General features: G+C 46.0%; 1 long non-coding RNA gene across 1 annotated transcript; it reads right to left on the bottom strand.

Annotated features, from left to right (window-relative positions):
- Positions 1-1,724: 1,724 nt before the first annotated feature.
- On the bottom strand, positions 1,725-26,207 carry LOC125448185 (uncharacterized). The gene is made up of 3 exons (XR_007246668.1): positions 26,106-26,207; positions 5,732-5,754; positions 1,725-1,895 (listed from the first exon to the last, which is right to left on the bottom strand). It is a non-coding gene; the product is annotated as an uncharacterized LOC125448185 (long non-coding RNA).
- Positions 26,208-27,113: the final 906 nt, after the last annotated feature.

Here is a 27,113-nt window from a genome sequence, read left to right as displayed (position 1 = left end):
TGACTGGAAGGTGTTGTTGTTTGTCACAAACAGAGCGCAGGTGCTATACAAATCAGTCTCCGAGCCTCCGCTTGGTCTCACCGATGTAGAGGAGGCCACATCGGGAACAGCGGATAGACCACATTGACAGATGTGCAGGTTGATGTTGTCTGATGTGGAAAGTGTTTGGTGCCTTGGATGGAAGTGAGGGGGGGAGGTGTAGGGGCAGCTGTAGCACTTCCTGTGGTTACAGGGAAAAGTGCCGGGGCGGTGGGGCTGGTGGGGAGTGTGGAGCGGACGAGGGAGCCACGGAGGGAGCAGTCCCTCTGGAAAGCAGATATCGGTGGGGATGGAAAAATGTCTTTGGTGGTGGGGTCACATTGCAGGTGGCAGAGAATGATACATTGAATACAGAGGTTAGTGGGGTGATATGTGAGGAAAAGGGGAATTCTGTCTTTGTGTTTGTTGCGGAGAGGGGATGTGAGAGCATGTTGCAGTTTTACTATTTCATTGTCTGGTCAGAATATGCTCTGCAGGAGCAAATAGCACCACCGTCTGGTCAAGAGTGGAATCTATGGATGAAGTAGCACCTATGGATGATGTTCAACACCTTTTGAGATCATGATATTATTGTCTTGTAATGTACCCTTTCTCACGTCCCCTGCAGATTTGCTTGCTACTATAGAGTTAGTTTGTTTCCTTCTCGCTTGTTCTGGGATGCAATTTTTGTCTTTTTCATATATTACATTTTCTTCACAGTTTGGCGTTTTTTGCTCAAAGCCTATGTGTTTGCCTATTTCTTTAAAGACTTTTAAATGTTCACTTGATAAGTCTTTCCAGAACTGTTATTTTAAGCCTATAACATGAATCCTGGAGTGTAAGTAAGCCTTTGTGTTTTGTGCTTTTGATTGGAGAGTAGACAATTGAAAATCATTTGCTTGTTTTTATGTTTAGATGAATCGAGGTTTGATTTTAAGTTGGGAAATCCTTGGCTGAAATGCTTTTGGGCAGATTGGGGAAGCCCACTGAAGTCAGAGAGGTATATACTCTCTGCTCTGGAAATGGGAGAATTTTCAGATCAATGAATGAAACATCAATGTCAGGTTCGCAGTTTGTGGAAACCTTCAGACCAGGAGTTTGAAATCAGCATTGGTTGTTCAAAGTTGAGAAAGTCTAAGATTTCAGTTCTGTGAGGATTTGAGGAAGAGTCTTTATACCTCACAGAACAGAATCTGAGCAAAAAAGCAGTTTATCCAAACATACAGACTGGGCAGGTTTGGAAAATGTCCCTGTTTTTTGTGTAACACTAACATGGTGTTGTCGGGGAGTAGATGGGATTTTGTTTGTTCCCGTGTTCTGAAAATTTTCCAACTAATTTATTCCAATCATTTGGTTTATGTCTTTTTTCCTTCTTCAAGAACTTCTGTTCTATGTGAGAACCAAATCTGTAGCCTGGTGTACTTCCATTTCAGTGAAAAACCACAATCTGACAAAAATTATAATTGCATTTTGGAATCTGACTTGTCCAGAAGTAACATCTACTGGCATCATAACAGTTGCCACTCTAACAATAATATGATTCTGGCCATCACATACGTTCAACTCTTAATGCTGATGATGTGGTTTTAAACTAGTAGACTTTGGAAGTTAAACAACAAAAGATAATTTTATTACTGAGACCCATGCTTTAACACACCGACTAACCCAATGCAAATCCACTTTGGAATTCCAGAACAATAGTCAAATGTCATGAAAACATCTTCATCCAATGTTTGGGCTCAGGAACAATCTAGGTTTTCAGCCACAATTGTGGTGTAATCCAAGGCCTCCAGTTTTCACTCTAACAAAGATCAAGTCAAACTCAACAAGTGCTTTACTGGGACCGCTGCCTCATTTTTCGCCTCTTTCGTTTCAGTCTAGAGCAGAAATGAGATTAACTGATTAGTGAATTACTTTAGCACCTGCACAGGACAGGTTTTTACAAATGCTTCTCCATTCACAATTGTACTTAAAACATTTTTCTGAGTCCGGTTTACAGAGTCAGTATATTGAGATTACTTGTCTATTGATGTTTAGTTTTAGGGCACTTTTTAAGTTTCAAAAATATACTTTATTCATAAAAATATCTTTATGTACACAGTCACTGAAGCAGTTCGGTTCTGTACAATAGCATATGGAGAAACAAATTTGAGATTGACTCTATCCAATAAACACACCAAAGGCATTTCTTGCTTGTTCAAGACTACATTTACATATATTTGAGGCATGGAGTGGGGACGGGGTCCGCTAACTGAGCAGACTCCCATTTAACTTTGGCAAAAAGACCTTAGAAGGTGGTCTTTCCCCACTGTGCCTTGGTGGAAGCTGCCCTAAGCTTTTGTGTGTCTCTCAGCACTAGGGACACTACCTGGCAAGTTCTGTATCCCCTCCTTGGCCTCAGCATCCATTTCTGTTTCCTTACATTTTGAAGTGTTTGGGGTCGTTTTTAAAAACTTTCAGATGGTGCTGTTTATGGACACTCTTCTATTATGTGTCCACCATGTTCAGACTGAACCTATGCATGTGCAGAAAGGAGATCATGAGCATGGTTGTGATCATGTGCAAAGATTGATCTTTTCTCATGGAGATAGAAGATCTGGGCAGGGCACCAAATGAACCTGACTGTCAGGTTTGTGATTGCTGAAGGTATTACTCGTTAGTGTATAACATAAGATCAGAAAGAGGCCTATTCAGCCCATCCAGTCTGCTCTACCATTCAATCCAATCACATGAACTAGGAACAAGAGCAGATCACTCAGCTCTGATGCCACTTATGCCATTCAATAGATCATATCTAATCTGATTTTAACTTTAGTTCCCCATTGCTGCATACAGGCACTAATGTTTCTTGTGCTTGGCCATCAAGAATCTATCTCCATCTCCCTAAATAATTAAATATTTCATACTTGATCTTCAGCTTCAACCATTTTTTCTGTCTGGTTCCCATTATCCCTTGAGCCACTAAGAGACCAAAAATCTATCAATCATGGTCTTGGAAAAAATACTCACTGAGGTAGACCATTCCAAAGAATTGACTGACAGAATACCTACAGCATGAGAGGACAGGATTTGGCCCATCATGTCTGTTCTGGCGTTCTGAAGGAACAGTTCACCTCATGCTGTTCCCCTGACTTCTACCTGCAACCCTGCACATTCTTCCTCTTCACATAATAAGCCAATTCCTTTTTGAAATACAATTCAACACAACTCCACCAATCACTTTCTGCATCAAATACTTTTTCCCCATGTCATTATTCTTTTTTTTGCCAATGGCCTAACATCTGTACCCTCTCATTCTCAACTCTTCCACCAATGGGAAGTTTCTTCCTATCTAGACTGTAAAGACCCCTTATGCTTTTGAGCACCTCAATCAAATCTCTTCTCAGCTGGATTGCCCTGGTACACAGTGGTAACAGTGAGAGTTTGTTGAAGGGGAAATTAGGTGAGAAGTGGAGGAAGACATTTCTTTCCCTTATCTTTCTCAATCTTCAGCCTCAAGGAGTCTGGAAAAGCTGCATGAGAGTCATGTGCTTTGAACATATACAAGATTGGCAACACAGGGCAAACATAAGCTCATCGAGTGAGACCGGGAGCTAGTGCGGCATGCATGTTGATCTTGGTAAATGAAGCCAGTGGAGTATTTCTTCTGTCTAGTCTTTAAAGTAAAAAAAACCATTAGTTTACAATTCTGCGTACAATTCTTGCATACGATTCTGGTTGCCTTGCTATTGGAAGGATGTTATTAAACTGGAAAGGGTGCAACAAAGATTTACAACAATGTTACCGAGACCAGAACGTTTGAGAAGCTAGGGCTTTCTCCCTGGAGCGTAGGAGGCTGAGGGGTGACCTTATGATGTTGTACAAAATCATGTGGGGCACAGATAAGGTGAAAAGACATGGTCTTTTCTCCAGGGTACAGGAGTCCAAAGCTGGAGGTCATAGGTTTTAGATGAGATGGGGAAGATTTAAAAAGGACCTGAAGGGCAACATTTTCCACACAGAGGGTGGTGTGTATATGGAGAGAGCTGCCTAGAGGAATTAAGTGGTAGAGATGGATACAATTACAACATTTAAAAGACATTTGGGCAAGTACATGGATAGAAAATGTTTGGAGTAATATGGGCCAAGTGCAGGTCAATGAGACTGGTTCATAGAATCCCTACGATGTGGAAACAGGCCCTTTAGCCCCACAAGCCCACACTGACCCTCATAGCAACTCAGCCAGACCCATCCCCCCATAACCCCATAACCCACTTATCCCTGAACACTATGGGCAATTTAGCATGGCCGCAGCCACCTAACCTGCACATCTTTGGACTGTGGAAAGAAACTGGAGCACCCAGGAGGAATCCCATGCAGTCACACAGAGCAAGTGCAAACTCCACACAGGCAGTTGCCTGAGGGTGGAATTGAGCCCAGGACCCTAGTGCTATGAGGCAGTAGTGCTAACCACTGAGCCACCACGCCACCCCAATTTGGGAAGCTTGGTCGGCGTGGATGAGTTGGGCTGAAGGTCTTGTTTCCGTGCTGTATGACTCTATGACTCAATCAGAAAATGTCAACATATTAATGTCAGTCTCTTCTAAGTCATTAATGTAGATTTATAAATAGTTGGGGCCCCAGCATAGATTCCCCATGGCACTCTGGAAGTTACAGCCCGCCAATTCATAAATGACGTCCTTATCCCTAATTTTTGCTTCCTGTCCCTTAATCAATCCTTTATGCATGCTAATAAATCACCCTAGTGAACCTTTATTCTGTGTGTTAACTTTTAGTGTGATACTTCATCAATTGCTTTTTTGAAATCCAGGCATACTGCATCTACTTTACCCTATTGGTTACATCCTCAAGAAATGCTAATATGTATATCAAACAAGATTTCCTTTTTGCACAACTATGTTGACTTTGTCTCATCATACTATGCTTTCTGAAGTGCATTGTTAAAGTTTATTTAATAATAGGTTCCAGCAGTTTCCTGACAACTAACTTGAGGCTAACTGGCCTGGACTTCTCTGTTTTCTCTTTCCTCCCTTTCTCAAATGGTGGTGTTAGAGGTCATTATGTTATAAGGATTAAATAGTTATTTTTCTATAACAGTAAGCAAATTCCCAGGCAAATATTGTACCAGATGACCCTTGTACAACATAAGGACTGGTGTCAGCAATTTCTCCAGATGAACCTTGTTGCAAGTATCAACAGAACATTCCAAAAGGGTTTTGGAGTCCTATTCTAAGGTTTAGCAATAGACAGATACTGACATGGAGTGGGATAAAGAGTGCCAGGCTAGGATGAGAATAAGCAATCCCTGACTGGGTGAATGGGGGATTAACCTGTTTTGTATGTTAGTGTGAAATAGATTTGAATTTGGATAATGAGATGCCCACGTGACCTGAAATGATATAAACATACTGCATTTTTCTATTTTCCTCAGAAATATTCTAGCTAGCGTAGAGTATATACTCCCAGCATTTTGCCTAAATACATTATCATAAATCTGAGCTCAGGCTCCTGTGGTCAATTTTTAGGAATTACCACAAGAGTGGAGTTACATCTGCTAACTTGTAATCCACTGGAATCAGAATCTAGGGAATTTTGAAAAACGTTCAGCTCTCGCGAATAACGTAAGTGGTACAATGATATATTTACCTTTATGCTTTAAGTCCTTAACATTTATTAGAAGTTAGAAGCATCCTGTATAATTAACTTGACATACCTGCGCATACGCTTCTTCCTCCACTGAAAGGGAAAAGGAAAGATTATCACAGTGTTTTTAACTCATCCTTGGATGTGGGCATTGCTGGCTGCCAGCATTCATTGCACATCCTGAAATTCCAAAGTATTCATGCATATTGAAATATCCTCCCTTTCATCACTGTCCAACATCTGGAGCCTACAATTCTATAACTGGAATCTGAGGGATGACTTCACAAAGGAAACAGAGAATGCTAGAAACACTCAGGCAGTCTGGCAGTATCTGTGGGGAGAGTCACAGAGTTAACATTTTGAGTCCAGAGATCATGACAGCTGAGCATCGGTGATTGAAGTTCTACTGGTATTATTCCACAAATGTAGAACTATAGCCAAACATGGCATCATTCTTACACCAATACTCATCACCCAGAATAAATTTCCACTCTCCCAAAACTCCAGAGCATTCATACCGATAAAGCTCAAATTTCAGTTAGCCACTTACTGGGCTGATAATGCTGTGCTTCAAGTACCAAGCTACAAATTTCTCCCAATATCGGATCATGATCCCCAGTGGAATCTTGTTATACAAGATACAGTTTGGGATGTACTTCTCTGGAGGAGACGTTGATTCATGCGTGAACAAAGACTTCAAAACAGTGTTAATGTTCTCCCGAGATAATGGGAACTGCAGATGCTGGAGAATTCCAAGATAATAAACTGTGAGGCTGGATGAACACAGCAGGCCAAGCAGCATCTCAGGAGCACAAAAGCTGACGTTTCGGGCCTAGACCCGAAACGTCAGCTTTTGTGCTCCTGAGATGCTGCTTGGCCTGCTGTGTTCATCCAGCCTCACATTTTGTTATCTTAATGTTCTCCCTAATCAGTACTGCCTTCTTCATTTTTCATTAAACACTTTATAACCACGGATATAAAGCGTTTGGTCCTTGCCATTTTTAAACAATGTTATTGCCACTATACAGTACATTGTGTTTTCATGCTGCTACTCTGCTTGTAGCTCACTAACCTAATGTTGGAGAAATATAAGGAGCTAGAATCTGGCAAATCCCCAAGACCTTATAGTGTGCACCTCCAATTCTGAAAAAATGTTCATATGCTAGCTAACATTTTCCACTAATGGAGCTCTACGAGGATCTATGCTGGCATCTCAGATATTTACAATCTATCATTGTGCTTAGGCAAAGAAGCAGAAAGCACTGTGTTTAAGTTTGATGGCGATGATGCAAAACTTGGTGGGGATGAAAATTATGAGGACAACACAAAGAGGAAGCAAAGAGATGCAGACAGGATGAGTGAGTGGGCAACAAGGTGGCAGATAGGGTATAAACTGGGGATATATAAGGCATTCATTTTGGTTGTAATAATAGAAATACAATACTTAAAAAAAATGAAACAGTTAAATGTTGACGTTCAGGGGGACTTTGGCGCATTCTTACTAGGAAGATAGAAAATTAGCAAGCAGCCAAAGCATGCAATTCAGAAGCCAAATGGCATGGTGACCTATATTACAAAGGAATTGGAGTACAGGAATTAGGAGCTCTTGTTACAATTGTATCAGGCTTTTGTGAGACCACACCTGGAATAATGTGTGCATTTCTGGTCACTGTACTGTAGGAATGATTACATTGAGGGCCATTAGATTGTTTTTGGTTCAGGATGATCAACGATAACCTAGGAAACCCAGCGATTGAAAGTTTTTGAGCTGTTTGTAGGAGAGCTCACGGCGGTCAGAAAACAAACATGGTTTTCCTCCAGGAGAAGTAGTTGAAGAAAAGCACGGTTACTTTAGTGGAAAGGTTTAGCAAATGCAACTTTCAGACCAGGAATGTTTGGTTAGAAATATATGCGTTATTAAAAAAAAAGTCTAAGCTCTCAGTTTTGTGAATGTTCATGCTGGAGAGATTCACAGTTCACAGATAAGAACTGGGGTCAACCAACTGCATCAGATTTAAAGATTTGATAGAGAAGTGATCATTTATCTGGATTTGAATCCCTGTAAAATGATTGTGTTGAGGAATAGATTGGAAAATTGTTTTGCTGTAAGTTTTATAATTTTTGTTCTAACTGTGTTTTATGTCTAAATAACTTTGCTTTTGTTTTGCTTTTGTTTTCTCGAAGTAACCTTCTCTTGTGAAATAAACTTTGCAGCTTTGTGTAACTATATTCAGTGAATGACCATCACATTAGCAAATAAAAGCATATGCTCTATCAGACCTACTATGATGTAATTATTGAGGGAAGGTCATTGATGAAGCAGCTGAAGATGGTTGGTCCTAGGACACTACCCTGAGGAACTCCTGCAGAGATGTCCTGGAGCTCAGACGACTGACCTCAATAATCACAATTATCTTCTTTCGTACATGGTATGCCTCCAAGCAATAGTGAGTGTACCCACTGACTCTCATTGACTCCAGCTTCTCTAGGGCCCCTTGATGCCATACCGGCCTTGATGTCGAAGGCAGTCACCTTCATCTTCAATGGTAGCTATTTTGAAACTGTATTATCCTCAATACTGTTGAAGAAGAATGTCACATGTCTTAGAATGTTTAGAAAATGGATTGCCAGACTAGATAATTCTCCATTGCTTCCCGAACATAGGATGTGCCTTCTCTATTGATGTTGCACAAAAATGTAGCAATGCTTGACACTTGGTGTGCATGTATTTGACAGTACATAGCATATATTCTGATCGACTGACCATGGATAGTGGGGTGATGATGTGGTATGGGCCACGCCTTATGTAGTACATGTCATGGAATGCCAGTGAACTATGGTCTGTTGTGAGTTATTATCTGCCCTGGCACACACTGAATAAACTGAACATGGTTGCCATTGTTTAAGTATAGTTGCACCCATTATCTTGCTGTTAGTCAAACTATGGAGTGGTCAAAGTAGCATCAAATGACAAAGTTCGAAGTGAAGGAAGAGATTACATTCATCATGAATAATTATAATATGGAACTGAGTCCCAGTAGCTATTGTAATGGTGCTGAAACTGGATGGGTTGCAAGAATTCTGTATTAATTATTGCAAAATCAATGTGGTAATAGTAATGGACTTGTATCTTATTCCACAACTGGAAGACTACAATGAAAGGATTGGGCATGCATGATTTGTTACCAGATTGACTTGTTTAAAGGATATTGGAAAGTTCCATTGACTGATAGAGCCAGAGAAATATCAGTTTTTGTAACACTGGATAGGCTTTATCGTTACAACATTGCGTTATCATCTAATATGGTCTGAAGGTATGCCTGCGGCCTAAGAGATCAAGTGATGGATATATTAATTAAAGGTTAATTGGATTTGAATTGTTTGTATATATGGGGATCTAGTATCAATGAGGTGTAAGTTCTGATGGCCAGAAGAGCATGAGGCTTATTGTTCTTTTTTACCTTGTTCATTCTTTTTATTTACTTAATAAACACCCCTTTTAAAACATCTTTTATTAATTAATAAACATGGATATTTAAGCAAATTGCTGTTGTTAAGCCTTCTCCTAATTGTATTTACCAGAATCTGAAAAGAACCCCTTGGATACACATTGTGATCTATGACAGGGACTGAAAACGGGATTTAGACTTGGAAGCAGTGGCATGGCTGAGATGAGAAATGAAATCTTTTCATTATTTACCATGTCTTTACCAAAGAGGGAAATGCCTCCCAGGCCGCGGTGACAGAGGAGGAAATTCTGAGTCTACAAATGCCCAACATTGATAAGGAAAAGGTGTTGTATAGACTTTTGGTAGTATAATTTGCACATAGATCAGACAAAGCAAATTAGCAATAATACCGCGGAGCAGGATTTCCTGGAGTATATACTTGATGGGTTTTTAGACCAATATGTTGAAGAACCAACTGGAGAGCAGACTGTTCTAGAATAGTTATTGTGCATTGTTAATTAATTAAACAATCTTGTTTGCAGGCTCTGGTGAGGATGTGCAGCCATAAAATAATAGAATTGCTCATTAAGATAGTGAAGAAGTTGATAATGAAACTAGGGTGCTGAATCTAAATAAAGGGAATTATGAGGGTATGAGGCACAAGTTAGAAATGATAGATTGGGGAACCTTACTCAAAGAATTGGCAGTGGTTAGGCAATGCCTAATATTTAAGGAAGGTATGCATGAATTCAAGCAATTATTAATTCTTATCTGTCACAAAAATAAAACAGGATAGGTGGCTCATCCATGGCTTAGAAAAGAAATCAAGGTCAGTGTTTGATCCAAAGCGGATACATACAAAAATACCAGAAAAACACAGCAAGCCCGAGGAGTACTTTAGAATTTTGGAAAAGAACAAAAAGAGGGGAAAATAGAGCTTGAGTGCGAACTTGCAAGGAACATAAAAATTGACTGTAAAAGCTTCTATAAAAAGAGAAAAAAAATGAAGATAAATGTTGATCCCTTACAGTCAGAAATGGCAGAAATTATGATGGGGAACAAAGAAAAACAGAAGAATTGAACACACATGTTGGTTCTGTCTTCACAAAAGAGGACACAAGTAATTTCTTCAAAATGTTGGTGAATCAAGGGTCTAGTGAGGGGGAGAAATTAAAGAAAATCAGTGTTAGTAAAATGTTACTCAAGAAATTAATAGGGTAATAGGCTGACAAATCCCCAACTTCTGATAATCTGCACCCCACTATTCTAAAGGAAATGGCCATGGAAATATTAGATGCATTGGTAATCATCTTCCAAATTCTATAGACTCTAAAGCAGTTCATACAGATTAGAGAGCAGCAAATTTAACCCTCTATTTAAAAGTAGAGGGAGAGAAAAAAAAGAATTAGCAAATGGAGTTTAATTTAGATGAAGGCAGGGTGTTGCGTTTTGGTAGGTCAAACCAGGGCAGGACTTACACAGTCAATGGTAGGGCCCTGGGGAGTGTTATAGGACAAAGCGATCGGGGTACAGGTTCATAGCTCCTTAAAAGTGGAGTCACAGATAGACAGGGCAGTAAAGAAGGCTTTTGGCATGCTTGCTTTCATTGGCCAGAGCATTGAGTATAGGAATTGGGATGTCTTGTTGCAGCTGTACAAGACATTGGTTTCTGCATTTGTTCAGCGGCAGGAGTCAGGAGAGAATCCAGGAGACTGCTGGGAAGGTGAGCTTTTCAGTTTTAAAGACTCACCTCATGAGTCTGCAGCCTCCAATTGCCCAGCAGCGGGAGTCGGGAGAGAGCACGAGGGGATTGCTGGGAAGGTAAAATCATATATTTTGGCAGTGGCTAAACCTGAAGCACGACACGTGTAGTGTTTCTCACCCACCGTCCTCCTCTAACCAAAAACAAGACTCAGTGTGGAGGGTGAATGAGCACAATGATTTCTTCTGAGTCGGGAGAGAGCGCAAGGAGACTGCTGGGAAGGTAAGCGGCGAGTATAATAACTTACCGTGACTGCTTCAAGGCCTTCATTTTTGGTGGCAGAGGAGGAAGAGACTGGGAGTGAGAAGAGCTCTGGGAAATATAGTTTGGGTGGAATCTAAACCCGAGACACCACAAGAACGGTGTCTCCCATCCTTCCACCTCCTCTAGCCTAAGAATAAAGGGGTAAGTAAGTTATTCTCTAATTTTTACAAATATTTTGAGGAAGTTTAAATTGAGAGGGGATGGCAGTCAGGGCAGTGCAATGTTCCTCCTGCAGGATGTGGGAGGTAAGAGTCAACAGCAGTTGACTCTGCTGACTTCACCTGTGGGAAGTGCACCCAGCTCCAACCCCAGCTCCTCAAAGACCGCGTAAGGGAACCAGAGCTAGAGCTGGATGAACACAGGATCATTCGGGAGGCTGAGCTGGTGATAGAAATGAGCTACAGGGACATAGTTACCCCTAAGAACGAAGGCAGTTGGGTGACAGTAAGAAAAGGGAAGGGAAGGAAACAGTCAGTGCAGGGATCCCCTGTGGTTGTTCCCCTCAACAATAAGTATACTGTTTTGGATACTGTTGGTGGGGGTGGGGGGAGGGCACCTCCCAGGGGTAAGCACAGGGACTGGGTCTCCGGTACAGAGTCTGGCTTTGTGGTTCAGGAGGGAAGGGGGGAGAATAGGAGAGCAATAGTAGCAGGGGATTTAATAGTTAGAGGCACAGACAGGCGGTTCTGTGAAGACGAATGAGATGAACAGATGGTATGTTGCCTCCCAGGTGCCAGGTTCCGTGACGTCTCAGATCGTGTCTTCAAGATCCTTCAGGGGGAGGGAGAGCAACCAGCAGACATGGGACACATCAGTACCAACGACGTTGGGAGAAAAAGGACTGAGAATGTGAAAAACGAGTACAGGGAGTTAGGTTGGAAGCTGAAGTCCAGGACAAATAGGGGAGTTATCTGTGAATTACAACCAGTGGCATGTGATAACGAGGTGAGAAATAGGGAGAGAGTGAAGCGATACACATGGCTACAGGGCTGGTGTAGGAGGGAGGGCTTCAATTATGTGGATAATTGGAGCACATTTTGGGGAAGGTGGGACCTGTACAGCAAGGACGGGTTGCACCTGAACCGGAAGAGCACAAATATCCTGGGAGGGAGATTTGCTCAAGTTGTACGGGATGGTTTAACCTAGATTGGCAGGGGGTGGGGAACTAGATTTGTAATTCAGAGGATGAGATATTCAGCCTTGAAACGGACACAACATGGAGTGAAGTTGTTAATAAAGAAATGTGGCTGATGGAGCATAATTTTGGACACAGAGATGGTTTGAGGTGTTTATACTTCAATGCTAGAAGTATCAGAAATAAGGTGGATGAATATAAGAGCATGGGTCAGTATTTGGAACTATGATACTGTGGCCATTATAGAAACTTGTGTAACTCAGGGACAGGAATGGTTGTTGGACGTTCTGGGATTTAGATGCTTTAAAAGAAACAAGGAGTGTGGTAAAAGGGGCAGGGGAGTGGCATTGCTAGTCAGGGCGAGTATAACAGCTACTGAAAGACAGTTTGAGAATGATATGTCTACAGAGTCGGTTTGGGAGGATGTCAGGAACAAGAAAGGAGCAGCCACTTTGTTGGGTTTTTTTTACAGACCCCCTAATAGTTGGAGAGAAGTGGAGGAGTGGATTGGGAGGCAGATACTCAAAAGGTGCAGAGGTCACAGGGTTGTAGTCATGGGTGACTTCAACTTTCCAAATATTGATTGGAAAGTTTTTAGTTGTAATAGTTCAGATCGAAGGGATTTTGTCTTGTGCGTTCAGGAAAGATTCCTGACACAGTGTGTAGATAGACCAACACGAGGAGTGTCCACTTTGGATTTGGTGCTTGGCAATGAACTGGGCCAAGTGTTAGCCCTGTTGATAGGAGACAATTTTGGTGGTAGCGATCACAACTAATCATGGAAGAGGAGAGGTACATACAGCAGGGTAAGGATTATAATTTGGGGGAAGGGTAATTACAGTTCTGTTAGGCAAGAGCTGGGTAACATAAAATGGGAACAAATGCTGTCAGGGAAGAGTACAATTGAAATGTGGAGATTGTTTAAGGAATGCATACTGCGTGTGTTTGATGTCTTTGTCCCTAGCAGGCAGGGAAGATGTGGTCGAGTGAGGGAGCCTTGGTTCTCAAGAGAGGTTGAACAATTGGTTAAGAGGAATCTATTCCCATCTGGAAGCAAATCAGCTTATCAGTGATAGGCAACATGGTTTTGTACAGTGAAGGTCATGTCTTACCAACTTAATAGAATTCTTTGAGGTCGTGACAAAGTTGATTGATGAGGGGAAGGCTGTAGATTTCATATACATGTACTTCAGTAAGGCGTTTGAAAAGGTTCCCCATGGCAGGCTGATGGAGAAAGTGAAGTCACATGGGGTCCAGGGTGTTCTAGCTAGATGGATAAAAAACTGGCTGGGCAACAGGAGACAGAGAGTAGTAGTGGAAGGGGGTTTCTCAAATTGGAGACCTGTGACCAGTGGTGTTCCATAGGGATCTGTGCTGGGACCACTGTTGTTTGTGATATATGTAAATGATCTGGAGGAAGGTGTAGGTGGTCTGATCAGCAAGTTTGCAGATGACACTAAGATTGGTGGAGTAGCTGATAGTGAAGGGGACTGTCAGAGATTAGAGCAGAATATAGATAGACTGGAGAGTTGGGCGGACAAATGGCAGGTGGAGTTCAATCCGGGCAAATGGGAGATGATGCATTTTAGAAGATCTAATTCACGAGCAAAGTATATAGTAAATGGAAAACTCCTGGGGAAAATTGATGAACAGAGAGATCTGGGTGTTCAGATCCATTGTTCCTGAAGGTGGCAACGCAGGTCAATAGTGGTCAAGAAGGCATATGGCATGCTTTCCTTCATTGGGCGGGGTATTGAGTACAAGAGTTGGCAGGTCATATTGCAGTTGTATACGCCTTTGGTTCGGCCATATTTGGACTACTGTGCACAGTTCTGGTCGCCACATTACCAAAAGGATGTGGATGCTTTGGAGACGGTGCAGAAGAGGTTCACCAGGATGTTTCCTGGTATGGAGGGTGCTAGCTATGAAGAAAGGTTGAGTAGATTAGGATTATTTTCACTAGAAAGACGGAGATTGAGGGGGGACCTGATTGAGGTCTACAAAATCATGAGGGGTTCAGACAGGGTGGATAGTAAGAAGCTATTTCCCCCCCAGAGTCGGGGACTCAATTACTAGGGGTCATGAGTTCAACGTGAGAGGAGGAAAGTTTATGGGAGATATGCGTGGAAAGTTCTTTGCGCAGAGGGTGGTGGGTGCCTGGAACGCATTGCCAGCGGAGGTGGTAGACACAGACACGTTAGGGTCTTTTAAGATCTATCTTGACAGGTACATGGGTGGCAGGGAGCAATGGAATACAGACCCTTAGAAAATAGATGACAGGTTTAGACAGAGGATCTCAATTGGTGCAGGCTTGGAGGGCCGAAGGACCAGTTCCTGAGCTGTAATTTTCTTTGTTCTTTCTAAATGTTTGGCGCAACATCGTGGGTCAAACGTCTTGTACTATGCTGTACAGTTCTATGTTCTATGTTTTATGGCCAGGCCACATTTGGATTACTGGGTGCAGTTCTGATTGCCCTACTACTGAAAGGATATTGTTAAACTAGACAGAGTGCAGAAAAGATTTACTTGGATGCTACCTGGACTGGAAGGTTTGAGTTATAAGTAAAGCCTGGACACGCTGGGACTATTTTCCCCTGAGTGCAGGAGACTGAGGAGTGACCTTCTGGAGGTCAATAAAATCATGAGAGGCATAAATAAGATAGATAGCCAACAGCTTTTCCCCATGGTAGTGAAGTCTAAAATTAGAGGGCACAGGTTTATGGTGCGAGAGGAGAGATCGAAAAGGATTCAGAGGGGCAATTTTGTTCACAGAGAAGCTGCCGGAGTAGTATTGGAGGTGAGTCCAATTTTGTCATTTAAGAAGCATTTGGACAGGTACATGAATGGGATAGGTATGGAGGGATATTGACCGAATGCAGGCAAATGGGCTATTTAATGGTGAAAACTGGGTGGCAAGTCGAGCCAAAGGGCCTGTTTCCATATTGTAGAGCTCTATGACTCCAAATATAGACCAGTTAGCTTAACATCAGTAGTGGGGAATATGTTGACATTTGCTCGAAAAAATTGGAATAACAGAACATTTGCAAAGCATTAATTGGAATAGGCAATATCAGCATGGGTTTATGAAAAGGAAGTCATGTTTATCCAAACTTCTGAATTTTTTGAGGATATAACTCACAAAATTGAAGAGGGAGAGCTAATAGATGTGATTTATTTGCATTTCAAAAAGGCCCACATAAGAAGCTAGCTGGCAAAATTAAATGATATGGGGCTGGGGTAAAAAATTGACATGGATTAAGGTTTGATTGACAGACAAGAAACAGGGAATGGAAATAAATGGGACTTTCTCAGGGGAAAAGCAGTGACTAGTGGTGTATCACAGGAATCAGTGCTTGGCTCCCAGCTATACATGATATATATAAATGATTTGGATGAGGGAACCAAATGCAATATTTCCAAATTTGCTGATGGCATGAAGCCAGATAGAGTTGTGAGAAGATACAAAGAGTCTTCAGGGTGACCTAAACATATAGACATGCAGACACACTATAACCTAGATAAAAGTTAAGTTCTACACTTCAGTGTAAAAAGTAAAAAGGCAGAGTATTATTCAAAGGGTGGAATCCAGTCAATAAAAGTACAATTTATTGTACAGCAGGTGCAGCAAGTAATGAGGCAAGTAATTAACATATAATCAGCCTTCGTTGCAACAGGATTTGAGTTCAGGTGTAGGGATAAAAACAGAAGTAGCTGGAAAAGCTCAGCAGGTCTGGCAACATCTGTGAAGAAAACATCAGAGTTAACGTTTTGGGTCCAGCAACCCTTCCTCAGAACTGATGGTAGCTGGGGAAACATTGGTTTACATGCAGAAGATAGAGAGGTGGAGCAGGTAAGGAGTAAATGATAGCTGGGGATAGAAGTCAAAGAGAGAGAAAAACAATTGGACAGACAAAGGAGTTGGTAACAATCAGGCTGGGAGGGTGAGTAGTTGTTAATGGGGACTGTTAGTGACTAACAGAGGGTGTGAAATGGCAGGCTGTGTGATAATAAGGCCTGGTGTGTGGGGTAGGGGGCTAGCAAATGAGAGAGTTTAGGCCCTAAAATTATTGAACTTGATATTGAGTCCAGAGGGCTGTAGTGTCCCCAAGTGGAAAATGAGGTGCTGTTCCTCCAGCTTGCATTGAGGTTCGCTGGACCCTTGGATACTGAGGAGGGAGGAGGTAAATGGGCAGGTGTTGCACCTTTGCCGGTTACAGGGGAAGGTGCCATGGGGCTGTGGGGGTGTGGTGTGTGTTGGGAGTGAAGGAAGTGTGGACTAGACGGTGTCCTGGAGGGAACTGTCCCTGTGGAAGGTGGTCAAGGGAGGAGCGGGGAATATGTGTCTAGTGTTGGCATTTCACTAGAGGTGGTGGAACACTGCAGCAAGCCAGAAACAGAGATGTTGGCCAGGGAGCAGGGTGGTGTGTTAATGTGACAGGCAACAGGAAGCTCAGAGTCTTTTCTGCGAGCAGAATGTAGATGTTCTGCAATACGGTCACTCAGTCTACACTTCATTTCCCCAATGTAGAGGAGACCACATTGTGAGCAGTGAATGTAGTAGACTAGATACTGGGAAGTGCAGGTGACGTGTTGCTTCACCTGGAAGGTATGTTTGGGCCCTTGGATACTGAGGAGGGAGGAGGTAAATGGGCAGGTGTTGCACCTTTGCCGGTTACAGGGGAAGGTGCCGTGGGGCTGTGGGGGTGGGGTGTGTGTTGGGAGTGAAGGAAGTGTGGACTAGATGGTGTCCTGGAGGGAACTGTCCCTGTGGAAGGTGGTCAAGGGAGGAGCGGGGAATTTGTGTCTAGTGTTGGCATTTCACTAGAGGTGGTGGAAATGGTGCCTGATCTTCTGGATGTGAATACTGGTGGGATGGGAGATAAGGACAACGGGAACCCAATTGCTGTTGCGGGAAGGAAGAGAAGGGGTGAGGGTGGAAGTTGGGCCCAGCGGAGGGCCCTGTTGACAACGGGGCTGGGGAACCTTGGTTGAGGAAGAAGGACATTTCGGAGGGTCACCTGTCGAAGTTGGCTTACCCGAACATGCACGACAGAGGCGGAGGAACTGAAAGAATGGGATGGAATCTTTATAGGAAGCAGGGTGTGAGGACGTATAGTCCAGGTAGCTGTGTGAGTTTGTGAATTTATAGCAAGATGCGGCCACCAGACACATTCCCTTCCCCTCCCTGCAGATGGTGGAAGTGCTGGAGGATGACGCATTGGATCCAGAGGTTGATGGGGTGGTACGTGAGGACGAGGGAGATTCTCTTTTGGCGGTTATTGTGGGGATGGGGTGTGAGGGACTTCCGACACTTCTGCCATCTGCAATCTGACCCCACCACCAAAGACATTTTTCCATCCCCACCCATGTCTGCTTTCCAGAGGGACCGCTCTCTCCATGACTCCCTTGTCCGCTCCACACTGCCCTCCAACCCCACCACACCTGGCACCTTACCCTGCAACCGCAGGAAGTGTTACACTTGCCCCCACACCTCCTCCCTCAGCCCCATCCCAGGCCCCAAGATGACTTTCCACATTAAGCAGATGTTCACCTGCACATCTGCCAATGTAGTATACTGTATCCAATGTGGACTCCTCTACATTGGGGAAACCAAGCGGAGGCTTGGGGACCGCTTTGCAGAACACCTCCGCTCGGTTCGCAATAAACAACTGCACCTCCAGTTGTGAACCATTTCAACTCCCCCTCCCCTTCCCTAGACGACATGTCCATCCTGGGCCTCCTGCAGTGCAACAACGATGCCACCCGAAGTTGCAGGAACAGCAACTCATATTCTGCTTGGGAATGCTGCAGCCCAATGGTATCAATGTGGACTTCACCAGCTTCAAAATCTCCCCTCCCCCACTGCATCTCAAAACCAGCCCAGCTCGTCCCCGTCTCCCTAACCTGTCCTTTCTCCCACCTACCCCCTCCACCCATCTCAAGCCGCACGTGCATTTCCTACCCACTAACCTCATCCCGCCCCCTTGACCTGTCCGTCCTCCCTGGACTGACCTATCCCCTCCCTACCTCCCCACCTACACTCACCTTTACCAGCTCCATCCCTGCCTCTTTGACCGGTCTGTCTCCTCTCCACCTATCTTCTCCTCTATCCATCTTCGATCCGCCTCCCCCCCTCTTCCTATTTATTTTGGAACCCTCTCCCCATCCCCCTCTCTGAAGAAGGGTGTAGGCCCGAAATTTTGCTTTTGTGCTCCTAAGATGCTGCTTGGCCTGCTGCGTTCATCCAGCTCCACACTTTGTTATCTTGTTGAGACCATACCTGGGACTTTTGGTCTTCCTATCTGAGACAGAATGTATTTGCCATAGATAGAGTGCAGGGTAGATTCATTAAGCTGATACCAGGGCTGACAGGACTGTGATATGAGAAGAGAGTAGTTTGACTGGGCCTGTTTTCACTAGAGCGGAGAAGAATGAGAGGGGATCTGACTGAAATACAGCATGTTCCAACAGGGTTCAACAGACAAGATGTTGGGAAAATGCTTCTCCTTGTAGGGGAGTCCAGAACCAGGGGATACAGCCTCAGGATACCAAGTAGGACATTTAGGGCTGAGATGAGCAACATTTCTTCAGTCAGAAGTTGGTAAACCTGTGAAATTTACTGCCACAGAAGTCTGTGGAGGCCAGGTCACGGAGTATATTCAAGAAAGAGAGATTGATAAATTCTCGATTTTAAAAGCATTATGAGGAGAAAACAGGAATATGGCATTGAGATAGATTATCAGCTTTGGTCATGTTGAATGGTGGAATAGGCTCCTCCTGCTTCTAGTTTCTATATTTCTGTTTCTAAAGTTGACAAGGCGCCAGGTCTGGATAAATGCATCTAATGACACAGAAGGAAATTAGGGTGGAAATTGAAGGAGCACTACCATAATCGTTCAGTCTTCCTTGGACTCAACAGAGCTGTGTGAAGATCAGAAAATAGCAAATAATACGGCCTTGTTGAAGAAAGGGTGTAAGGATAATCCAAGCAATGACAGACCCCATTTCTGAACAAGGGTCTCAGCCCAAAACATCAGCTTTCCTGCTCCTCTGATGCTGCTTGGCCTGCTGTGTTCATCCAGTTCATCAAAGGGCAGGACGGTGGCTCAGTGGTTCGCACTGCTGCCTCACAGCACCAGGGACCCGGGTTCAATCGCACCCGCGGGTGACTTGAAGGGTCTCGGCCCGAAACGTCAGTTTTTGTGCTCCTGAGATGCTGCTGGGCCTGCTGTGTTCATCCAGCCTCACATTTTATTATCTTGGATTCTCCAGCATCTGCAGCTCCCATTATCACTGATACAATCAGATCAGTTGGGATTTTTAAAAAAAAAATGGAGATTGGAGCCCCTCTGTGGCACAGTGAGAGTGCTCCTACAGCAACAGAGTTAACCTTTCTGTTGCCTTTATTTTAACAAAAAGGCCCTGCAAGTCAGTTAAACTTGATTTCCCTTTCAGAAATTCACGTTGGCTCTTCCTAAACAGACCACCTTTTTCCGGGTGACCACTAACTCTATCCCAAATTACTGAAGCTTCCCCATCGCTGAAGTTAAACTGACTGGTCTGTCATTAAGATAACGAAGTGGTTCTTAGAATCCCTACAGTGTGGAAACAGGCCCATCGAGTTTTGAGAAGATTTGTAGCTCAGGTTGAGTTTCTGGATGTGAGTTTGCTCACTGAGCTGGAAGGTTAGTTTTCAGACGTTTTGTCACTTTTTTTTATTTGAAAAAAATACTTTATTCATAGAATGTACAAAAAATAAAACATTTATACGCCTACCCAGTCATGCAAGCCACTCCGGGTTACCCAGGGCGTACGTACACTAACTAAAGGCAAAAAAAAAACAAAGCAAAGAAAACACCCCGGCAGTCGTCTCCCCACACAGTCCCTGTTGGCCTCCTGACCAGTTGGGGAAGGTGCCAGGTGGGCCCAGTTACCAAATAGGGCCCTTTTTTCCATTCTGGACAAGGGGTTTCATACCGTGGTCTTTCCCCACTGCACCTTGGCGGTGGCTGCCCCAAGCTTTAGCGCGTCCCTCAGCACGTAGTCCTGGACTTTGGAGTGCGCCAGTCTGCGACACTCGGTCGGGGTCAGTTCTTTCAGCTGGCAGACCAGCAAGTTGGGGGCAGACCAAAGAGTGTCTTTCACCGCATTGATGGTCCTCCAGGCGCAGTTGACGTTGGTCTCGGTGTGCGTCCCCGGAAACAGCCCGTAGAGCACGGAGTCCTGCGTCACGGAGCTGCTCGGGACAAACCTCGACAAATACCACTGCACCCCCCTCCAGACCTCCTGCGCATAGGCACACTCCAGAAGGAGGTGATCGACAGTCTCCTTCCCCCCGCAGCCACCTCGAGGGCAGCGTGCGGTGGTGCAGAGATTCTGGGCATGCATAAAGGATCTCACTGGCAGAGCCCCTCTCACCGCCAGCCAAGCAATGTCCTTGTGCTTGTTTGAAAGTTCTGGCAATGAGACATACTGCTAAACGACTGTGGCAGTCTGCGTGGGGAACCACACGACGGGATCCACCCTCTCCTTTTCCCGAAGGGTCTCGGGGATACTACATGCTGACGGCCTTGGGGTCAAAAGGTGTTTCCCTTCAAAAATTTCTCCACGAAGGACAGGTGGTATGGGACGGTCCAACTACTCGGAGCGTTCCGCGGCAACGAGGCCAGGCCCATCCTTCGCAACACCGGGGACAGGTCGAACCTCAGTAAGTAGTGACACTTGGTGTTTGTGTACTGAGGATCTACGCACAGCTTGATGCAGCCGCACACAAAAGGTAGCCGTCAGGGCGAGGGTGGCGTTCGGTACGCCCTTTCCCCCATTTTCCAGGTCTTTGTACATGGTGTTCCTGCGGACCCGGTCCATCCTCGACCCCCAAATGAAGTGGAAGATGGCCCGGGTGACCGCAGCGGCGCAGGTCCAGGGAATAGGCCAGGCCTGCGCCACATACAACAGTACTGAAAGCCCCTCGCACCTGACAACCAGGTTCTTACCTGCGATGGAGGGGGACCGGAGCATCCACCTGCCCAGCTTCTGCTTCAGTTTGGTGATACGCTCCTCCCAAGCGTTAGTGCATGCCCCAGGTCCACCAAACCAAACACCCAGCACCTTCAGGTAGTCTGTCCTGACGGTGAAGGGGATGAAGGAGCGGTCATCCCAGTTCCCGAAGAACATGGCCTCGCTCTTACCCCTATTGACTTTGGCATCAGGGGCCAGTTCAAACTGGCCGCTGATGTCCAGCAGCCTACTCACCGACCGGTGTAGAAGACAACGACGTCGTCCATGTACAGGGAGGTCTTGACCTGAAGGCCTCCGCTGCCTGGGATAGTCACGCCCTTCAGGCTCACGACCTTCCTGATGTGGCGAAGGGCTCCACACAGCACACAAACAAGGCAGGAGAGAGCGGGCAGCCCTGCCTGACTCCAGATCTGACGGGAAAACTGTCCGATTCCCACCCGTTGATCGAGACTGCGCTAACGATGTTGGCGTAGATCAGCCGGATCCAATTGCAGATGACCTCCCTGAACCCCAATTTGGAGAGGACGTCCCTCACATAAGCATGAGAGACCCTTTTGAAGGCCTTCTCCTGGTCCAGGCTGACGAGGCAGGTGTCCACTCGCCTGTCCTGCACGTAGGCGATCGTATCCCTGATGAGCGCGAGGCTCTCAGCGATCTTCCTGCCCGGCACAAGTTTGGTCAGGGTGAATCACCGACTCCAGGACAGACCAGACCCAGTTGGCTATGACCATGGCCAGGATTTTGTAGTCCACGTTCAATAGTGAAATGGGACGCCAATTCTTAATTTCTTCCTTCTCCCCGTTCCTTTTGTAAATGAGGGTGATGATGCCCTTCCTCATGGACTTGCACATTTCCCCTGCCCAAAGCACACTATCATACACCTCCAGCAGGTCCTGGCCGACCAGGTCCCACAGAGCGGAATACAGCTTGACCGGTAAGCCGTCGCTCCCGGGAGTCTTATTCCTCTCCAAGGACTTGAGGGCTCTGGTCAGCTCATCCAGAGATATCGGCCGGTCCAGCCACTCCCTTGTGCCGTCGTCTAAGACATCCGTGATAGACGACAGGAACGACTCGGAGGCCGTGCTGTCTGTGGGCTTCGCGTTGTACAGTCCAGCATAGAAGGATCTGCTGATCCTCAAAATATCGGGCCGAGACGACGTCACTGAGCCGTCGTCCTCCTTCAGCCGGCTAAGCACAGAGTTCTCTGTGCACCTTCTGAAAGGAGAAACGCGAACACATCTCGTCCTGCTCCTCGGAGCGGACCCTGGACCGGAAGATTATCCTGGAGGCCTCCGCAGTGAAGAGCGAGGCTTGCTGGCCCCTCATCTCGCGGAGGTCCTCCGTGACATCGACTCCCATCGACTGCAGAAGGAGCAGGTTCTGCACCCTTTTCTGGAGCCGTGACAGCTTTCCCCGCCTCTCTCTTGCCTTCCGAACACCCTTGAGGACAAAGAACCTCTTGATGTTCTCCTTCACCATCTCCCACCAGTCACCTGGAGCCTCAAAGAGGGGTTTCACGGTTCTCCAACTGGCGTACTCCCTCTTAAGCTCCTCGACATTCTCTGGGGTCAACAGAGTCGTGTTGAGTTTCCACGTCCCCTTGCCGGCCTGCTGGATGTCCTGTAAGTGACAGTTGGCCAGCAGGAGGCAGTGGTCAGAGAAGAACACCGGCGGACCTGACCGAGAACGCCCGTGACACAAACAGGAAGTCTAGCCTTGAGCGGATAGACCCGTCTGGCCGCGACAAGGTGTATCTCTGCCACGCTCCGTCTGCAGGGGTGCTGAAGACGTCGAGCAGCTTGGCGTCCTTCACCGTGCCCGTCAGGAATCTGGACGTGACGTCCAGTTGACTCCCTGCCCGCCCCCCACATGCCGGATCTTCCATCTGCATCGATGATGCAGTTGAAGTCTCCACCTAGGATGACCGGCCTGGACGTAGCCAGCAGGAGTGGAAGCCGCTGCAGGGCGGCCAACCGCTCACTCTGTACCGCTGGGGCATACACGTTGATCAGCGTCAGGGGAGCGTTCCTGTAGGTGACGTCAGCCACTAGCAGGTGCCCCCCCCACCACCTCCTGAACTTGAGAGATGGTGAAGTTGCGCCCCCACAGCAGAACAGCCAGGCCCGAGGAGCGACAGTCGTTACCCCCCGACCAGATGGAAGGCCCACAGGTCCAGGCGCCCGACCATTTCCCATACCTGCTAAGGTGCGGTATCTCGCACTCCTGCAGAAACAGGAGGTCTGCCTTGACGGTGGTCAGGTAGGCCAACGTGGACACACATCTTGCGGTGGACTTGACGCTGCGCACATTAATGCTTTCAACTCGTACCCCCATTGTGGGCAGTGACCGCAGTGCCCTTCCCAAGTCCAAGGTCCAGCCCCTCCATCTGTCCCTTCATGCCCATTGCCTGGACTAACTGCTGGACGCTCTCCGGGCTCAGGAAACCATCTGTGCTGCCTTCCGGGTGGCATCCCCCCTTCGGGGGTACGGAGGCAGGAGAGTCCGTCTCTGGGTCAGGCTGGGGACATGCCGTTTCCTCCTTCCCGCCTGGAAGTTCCGGGGGACCCTTCAGGGCCCCAGCGTCATGTGACTGGGTGTCAGAGGGAGCCTCAGGACGCCTCCCATCACCAGGAAGCAGGGTGCTGCTTTCCTTCTCCCTGGAGATCTTTAGCTTCTGCTTTGGGCAGGCCTTCTCTGAATCCCCCTCATCAGAGGAGCTCTTATAGCCCCCCTGTAGCTGCCTCTTCCCGCCTGATGGTTGCGGTTCCTGGGCCCGCCGACGCACCTTCCTCCTCGCTTTCTGGACCGTCATCCACTCCCCTGTCGCAACCTGCATCGACGCCGGGTTGTCGGTGAAGGGGGTGGGGGGAGGGGGAGAGAAGCGGAGCCTGCAGGGGCGCTTTGCTGGCCTTGGGCCCATCCTGCGGGGCTGGGCCCTCCTGCACGACCTGGCCCTCCTGCACATTAGTGGGGACCTTGCTGGGCCCTGGTGCCTTCCTCTCCTCTGGGAGGGGGGGGCTGGCCCCGCATTGCGCCTGCCGGCGACCTGGGCATAGGTAGTCCCCCGCTGCGGGCATGCCCTATAGAGATGGCCCGCTTCCCCGCAAAGGTTGCAGCTTTTCTCTTGTGGGCAGTCCTTTGCAAGGTGTCCCTCCTCCCTGCAGATGGTGGCTTTGCAGTCGGCCGCCACGTGACCTGACCTACCACAGGCATGGCAGACTTTAGGTTGCCCTGCATAGGTCAGGTAGCCCTTGCTCCCGCCGATCGCGAAGCTGGACGGTGGGTGTACGACATTCCCGTCCACGCCCATCCTCAGCGTCACCTTGACCTGCCTCTTACTGGTCCAGATGCCAAAGGGGTCCATGATGTCAGTTAGGTCCCCTTCCACTTTTCACGTACCTTCCAAGGAAGGTCAGGACATCAACTGCTGGCACATGCGGGTTGTACATGTGTACAGTCACCATACGGCTCCTCTGCGCTGGCATCACGAACAGCGGGACAGCGGTCAATACAGAGAAGGGGCCCCTCACCTCCTTTCTCCTTGAAAACCTCCGGGAAGCGCTCGCAAAGCTTGGCACTCCTGAAGGTCACATTGTAAAAACCTCCTCCAGGGAAATCCTGCAGGCAGTAAATGTCCGCAGCAGCAAACCCACAACAGTCCAACAGGACCCTCTTCACGAAGAAGCTGCGGTCCACAGGTGCACCTTCATCCACCTTCTTTACGGAAGGATGGATGGTGTTCCGGACCCCCAGACCTGGGGCACAAGCACTTGCCGCAACCATCGTTGCAGGTTGGCTGCTCCCCTGAACCAGCGTTAGGCTGCAGCCAGCATTAAGATCCACTGGTCGCAATGGTGCGCAGCCAACCCGACATCTTCCTTTCACCTCCAACACAGCACTCTCCTCCTCTCAGTCCACAAGAGAGTGGGTCCTGAGAGAGCTGGTTCACTGAGCTTGAAGGTTTGTTCCCAGATGTTTTGTCACCATTCTAGATAACATCAACAGTGAGCCTCCAGTGAAGCACTGGTGTTATGTCCCGCTTTCTATTTATCTGTTTAGGTTTCCTTGGGTTGGTGATGTCATTTCTGGCATTGGTGATGTCATTTCCTGTTCTTTTTCTCAGAGGAAACCTAAACAGATAAATAGAAAGCGGGACATAACACCAGTACTTCACTGATGTTACCTAGAATGGTGACAAAACATCTGAAAACTAACCTTCCAGCTCAGTGAGCAAACTCACATCCAGAGCCTCTCTCTCCTATTTAATTCCATTGCTAATCCTCTTTATTGTATTTAATTCCCATCAATCTCCTTTTGATCCTTTTAACCCCATTGATCTTCCTTCATCCAAATTATTCCATAATGATCTCTCTCTTTATCCTATTTTATTATCATACCTCTCTTTATCCCATCTAATCCTAACAATTGCCCTCTTTATCAAATCTAATCCCATTGGTCTCCCTCTTTGCCTTATTTAATCTCAATTGATCTCTTTTTAAATCCCATTTAGCCCCACTGATTTCCCTCCTTATTCCATTTAATGCCATTGATCTGACTCTTTATCCAATCTAACTCCATTGATTTCTTCATCCCAATTGTCCCATGTAGATCTGCCTTTTTATCCCATCTAATCCCATTGATATCCCTTTTCATCCTATTTAATCCTCTTGATCATCCTCTTTATCCAATTTAATTTGCATCAACCTCTTTTTGTTACTTGACTGAGTGGATGAAACAAAGTTGGACCAATTTGACCAAAGCTGCGATTGACAACAGGTACAGACTCCGATGGCTGGACCCAAGAAATGATTCTCACCTTGGCTCTCATTCTGCTGAAGAAGCAGTACGAAGAAGACTTTGTGTAGTTGTTGATGTTAACTGGGCTCCACACGCTTGCTGACTGAAGTGAACAGAATGATGGTGCATGCCTACAGCAACATACTTTTATGATGTCATCAAGTCATCTCCTTGGTAACATGACTATTATCTGCACCAAACTGGGTAATGGGGTGGTGAGTGTTGTTGGGTGAGCCAGATTGAGGTTGAGGTGGGGGATGTGGTTGAGTGGGAGATGTCACTTACCACAAGCAGGCAGTTTGAAAAAAAAAAGTTAACGCTGTTGTGTCCATGATCGTACATGCCTACAACCAGTAGATAGGAGGTATAAGTGCAAATCTTTTACTTAGAAATCTGCTACTATTTCTTTATTCATTCTCTAATGTTGTACATCCATAATTGCCTCTTGAGATGCTGGTGATGACTTGCCTCGATTGAAGTGCTGCAGTCCCCTCTGCTGTAGATACACCCACATGGCTGTGGGGAAATGTCAATTAAAATAATCAAATTTATTAAATGACCTCTAATGAAGTAATTAGCAAGCTGATTTTACTTTCTCTAATTATTAATTAACATGAATCTGTGCCAATGCAAACTAAATGGTAATTTATAGGGAAATGCTATTTCAAATAGAAAGGCATATTTCACTGGAAATCTCTGACAATCTCTCATTTCCCCACACAATCAATTTGGTCATACAGTCGCAATCATCAGCAGCCACATTCCAACCATAGCCTCAGAGGCAATTGTCATTTGACTGGCATACTTTTGGGATGATCTGCTAGAGTCATACAGTACAGAAGAGGGCCCTGCATTGACATATCTACACTGTCTCACTTTCCAGCACTTGAATATTATGATACTTTAAGTGCTCATCCAAGTATTTATTCAAGGTTCATGGATCATAGAATCCCTACAGTGTAGAAACACACTCTTCAGCCCAATAAGTCCACATCAACCATCACAGCATTCCACCCAGACCCATTCC

This window comes from Stegostoma tigrinum, chromosome X (assembly GCF_030684315.1).
Source record: "Stegostoma tigrinum isolate sSteTig4 chromosome X, sSteTig4.hap1, whole genome shotgun sequence".
NCBI lineage: Eukaryota > Metazoa > Chordata > Chondrichthyes > Orectolobiformes > Stegostomatidae > Stegostoma > Stegostoma tigrinum.
The sequence above is the reverse complement of the archived record's forward strand: the minus strand, read 5'-3'. Positions and strand labels throughout refer to the sequence as shown.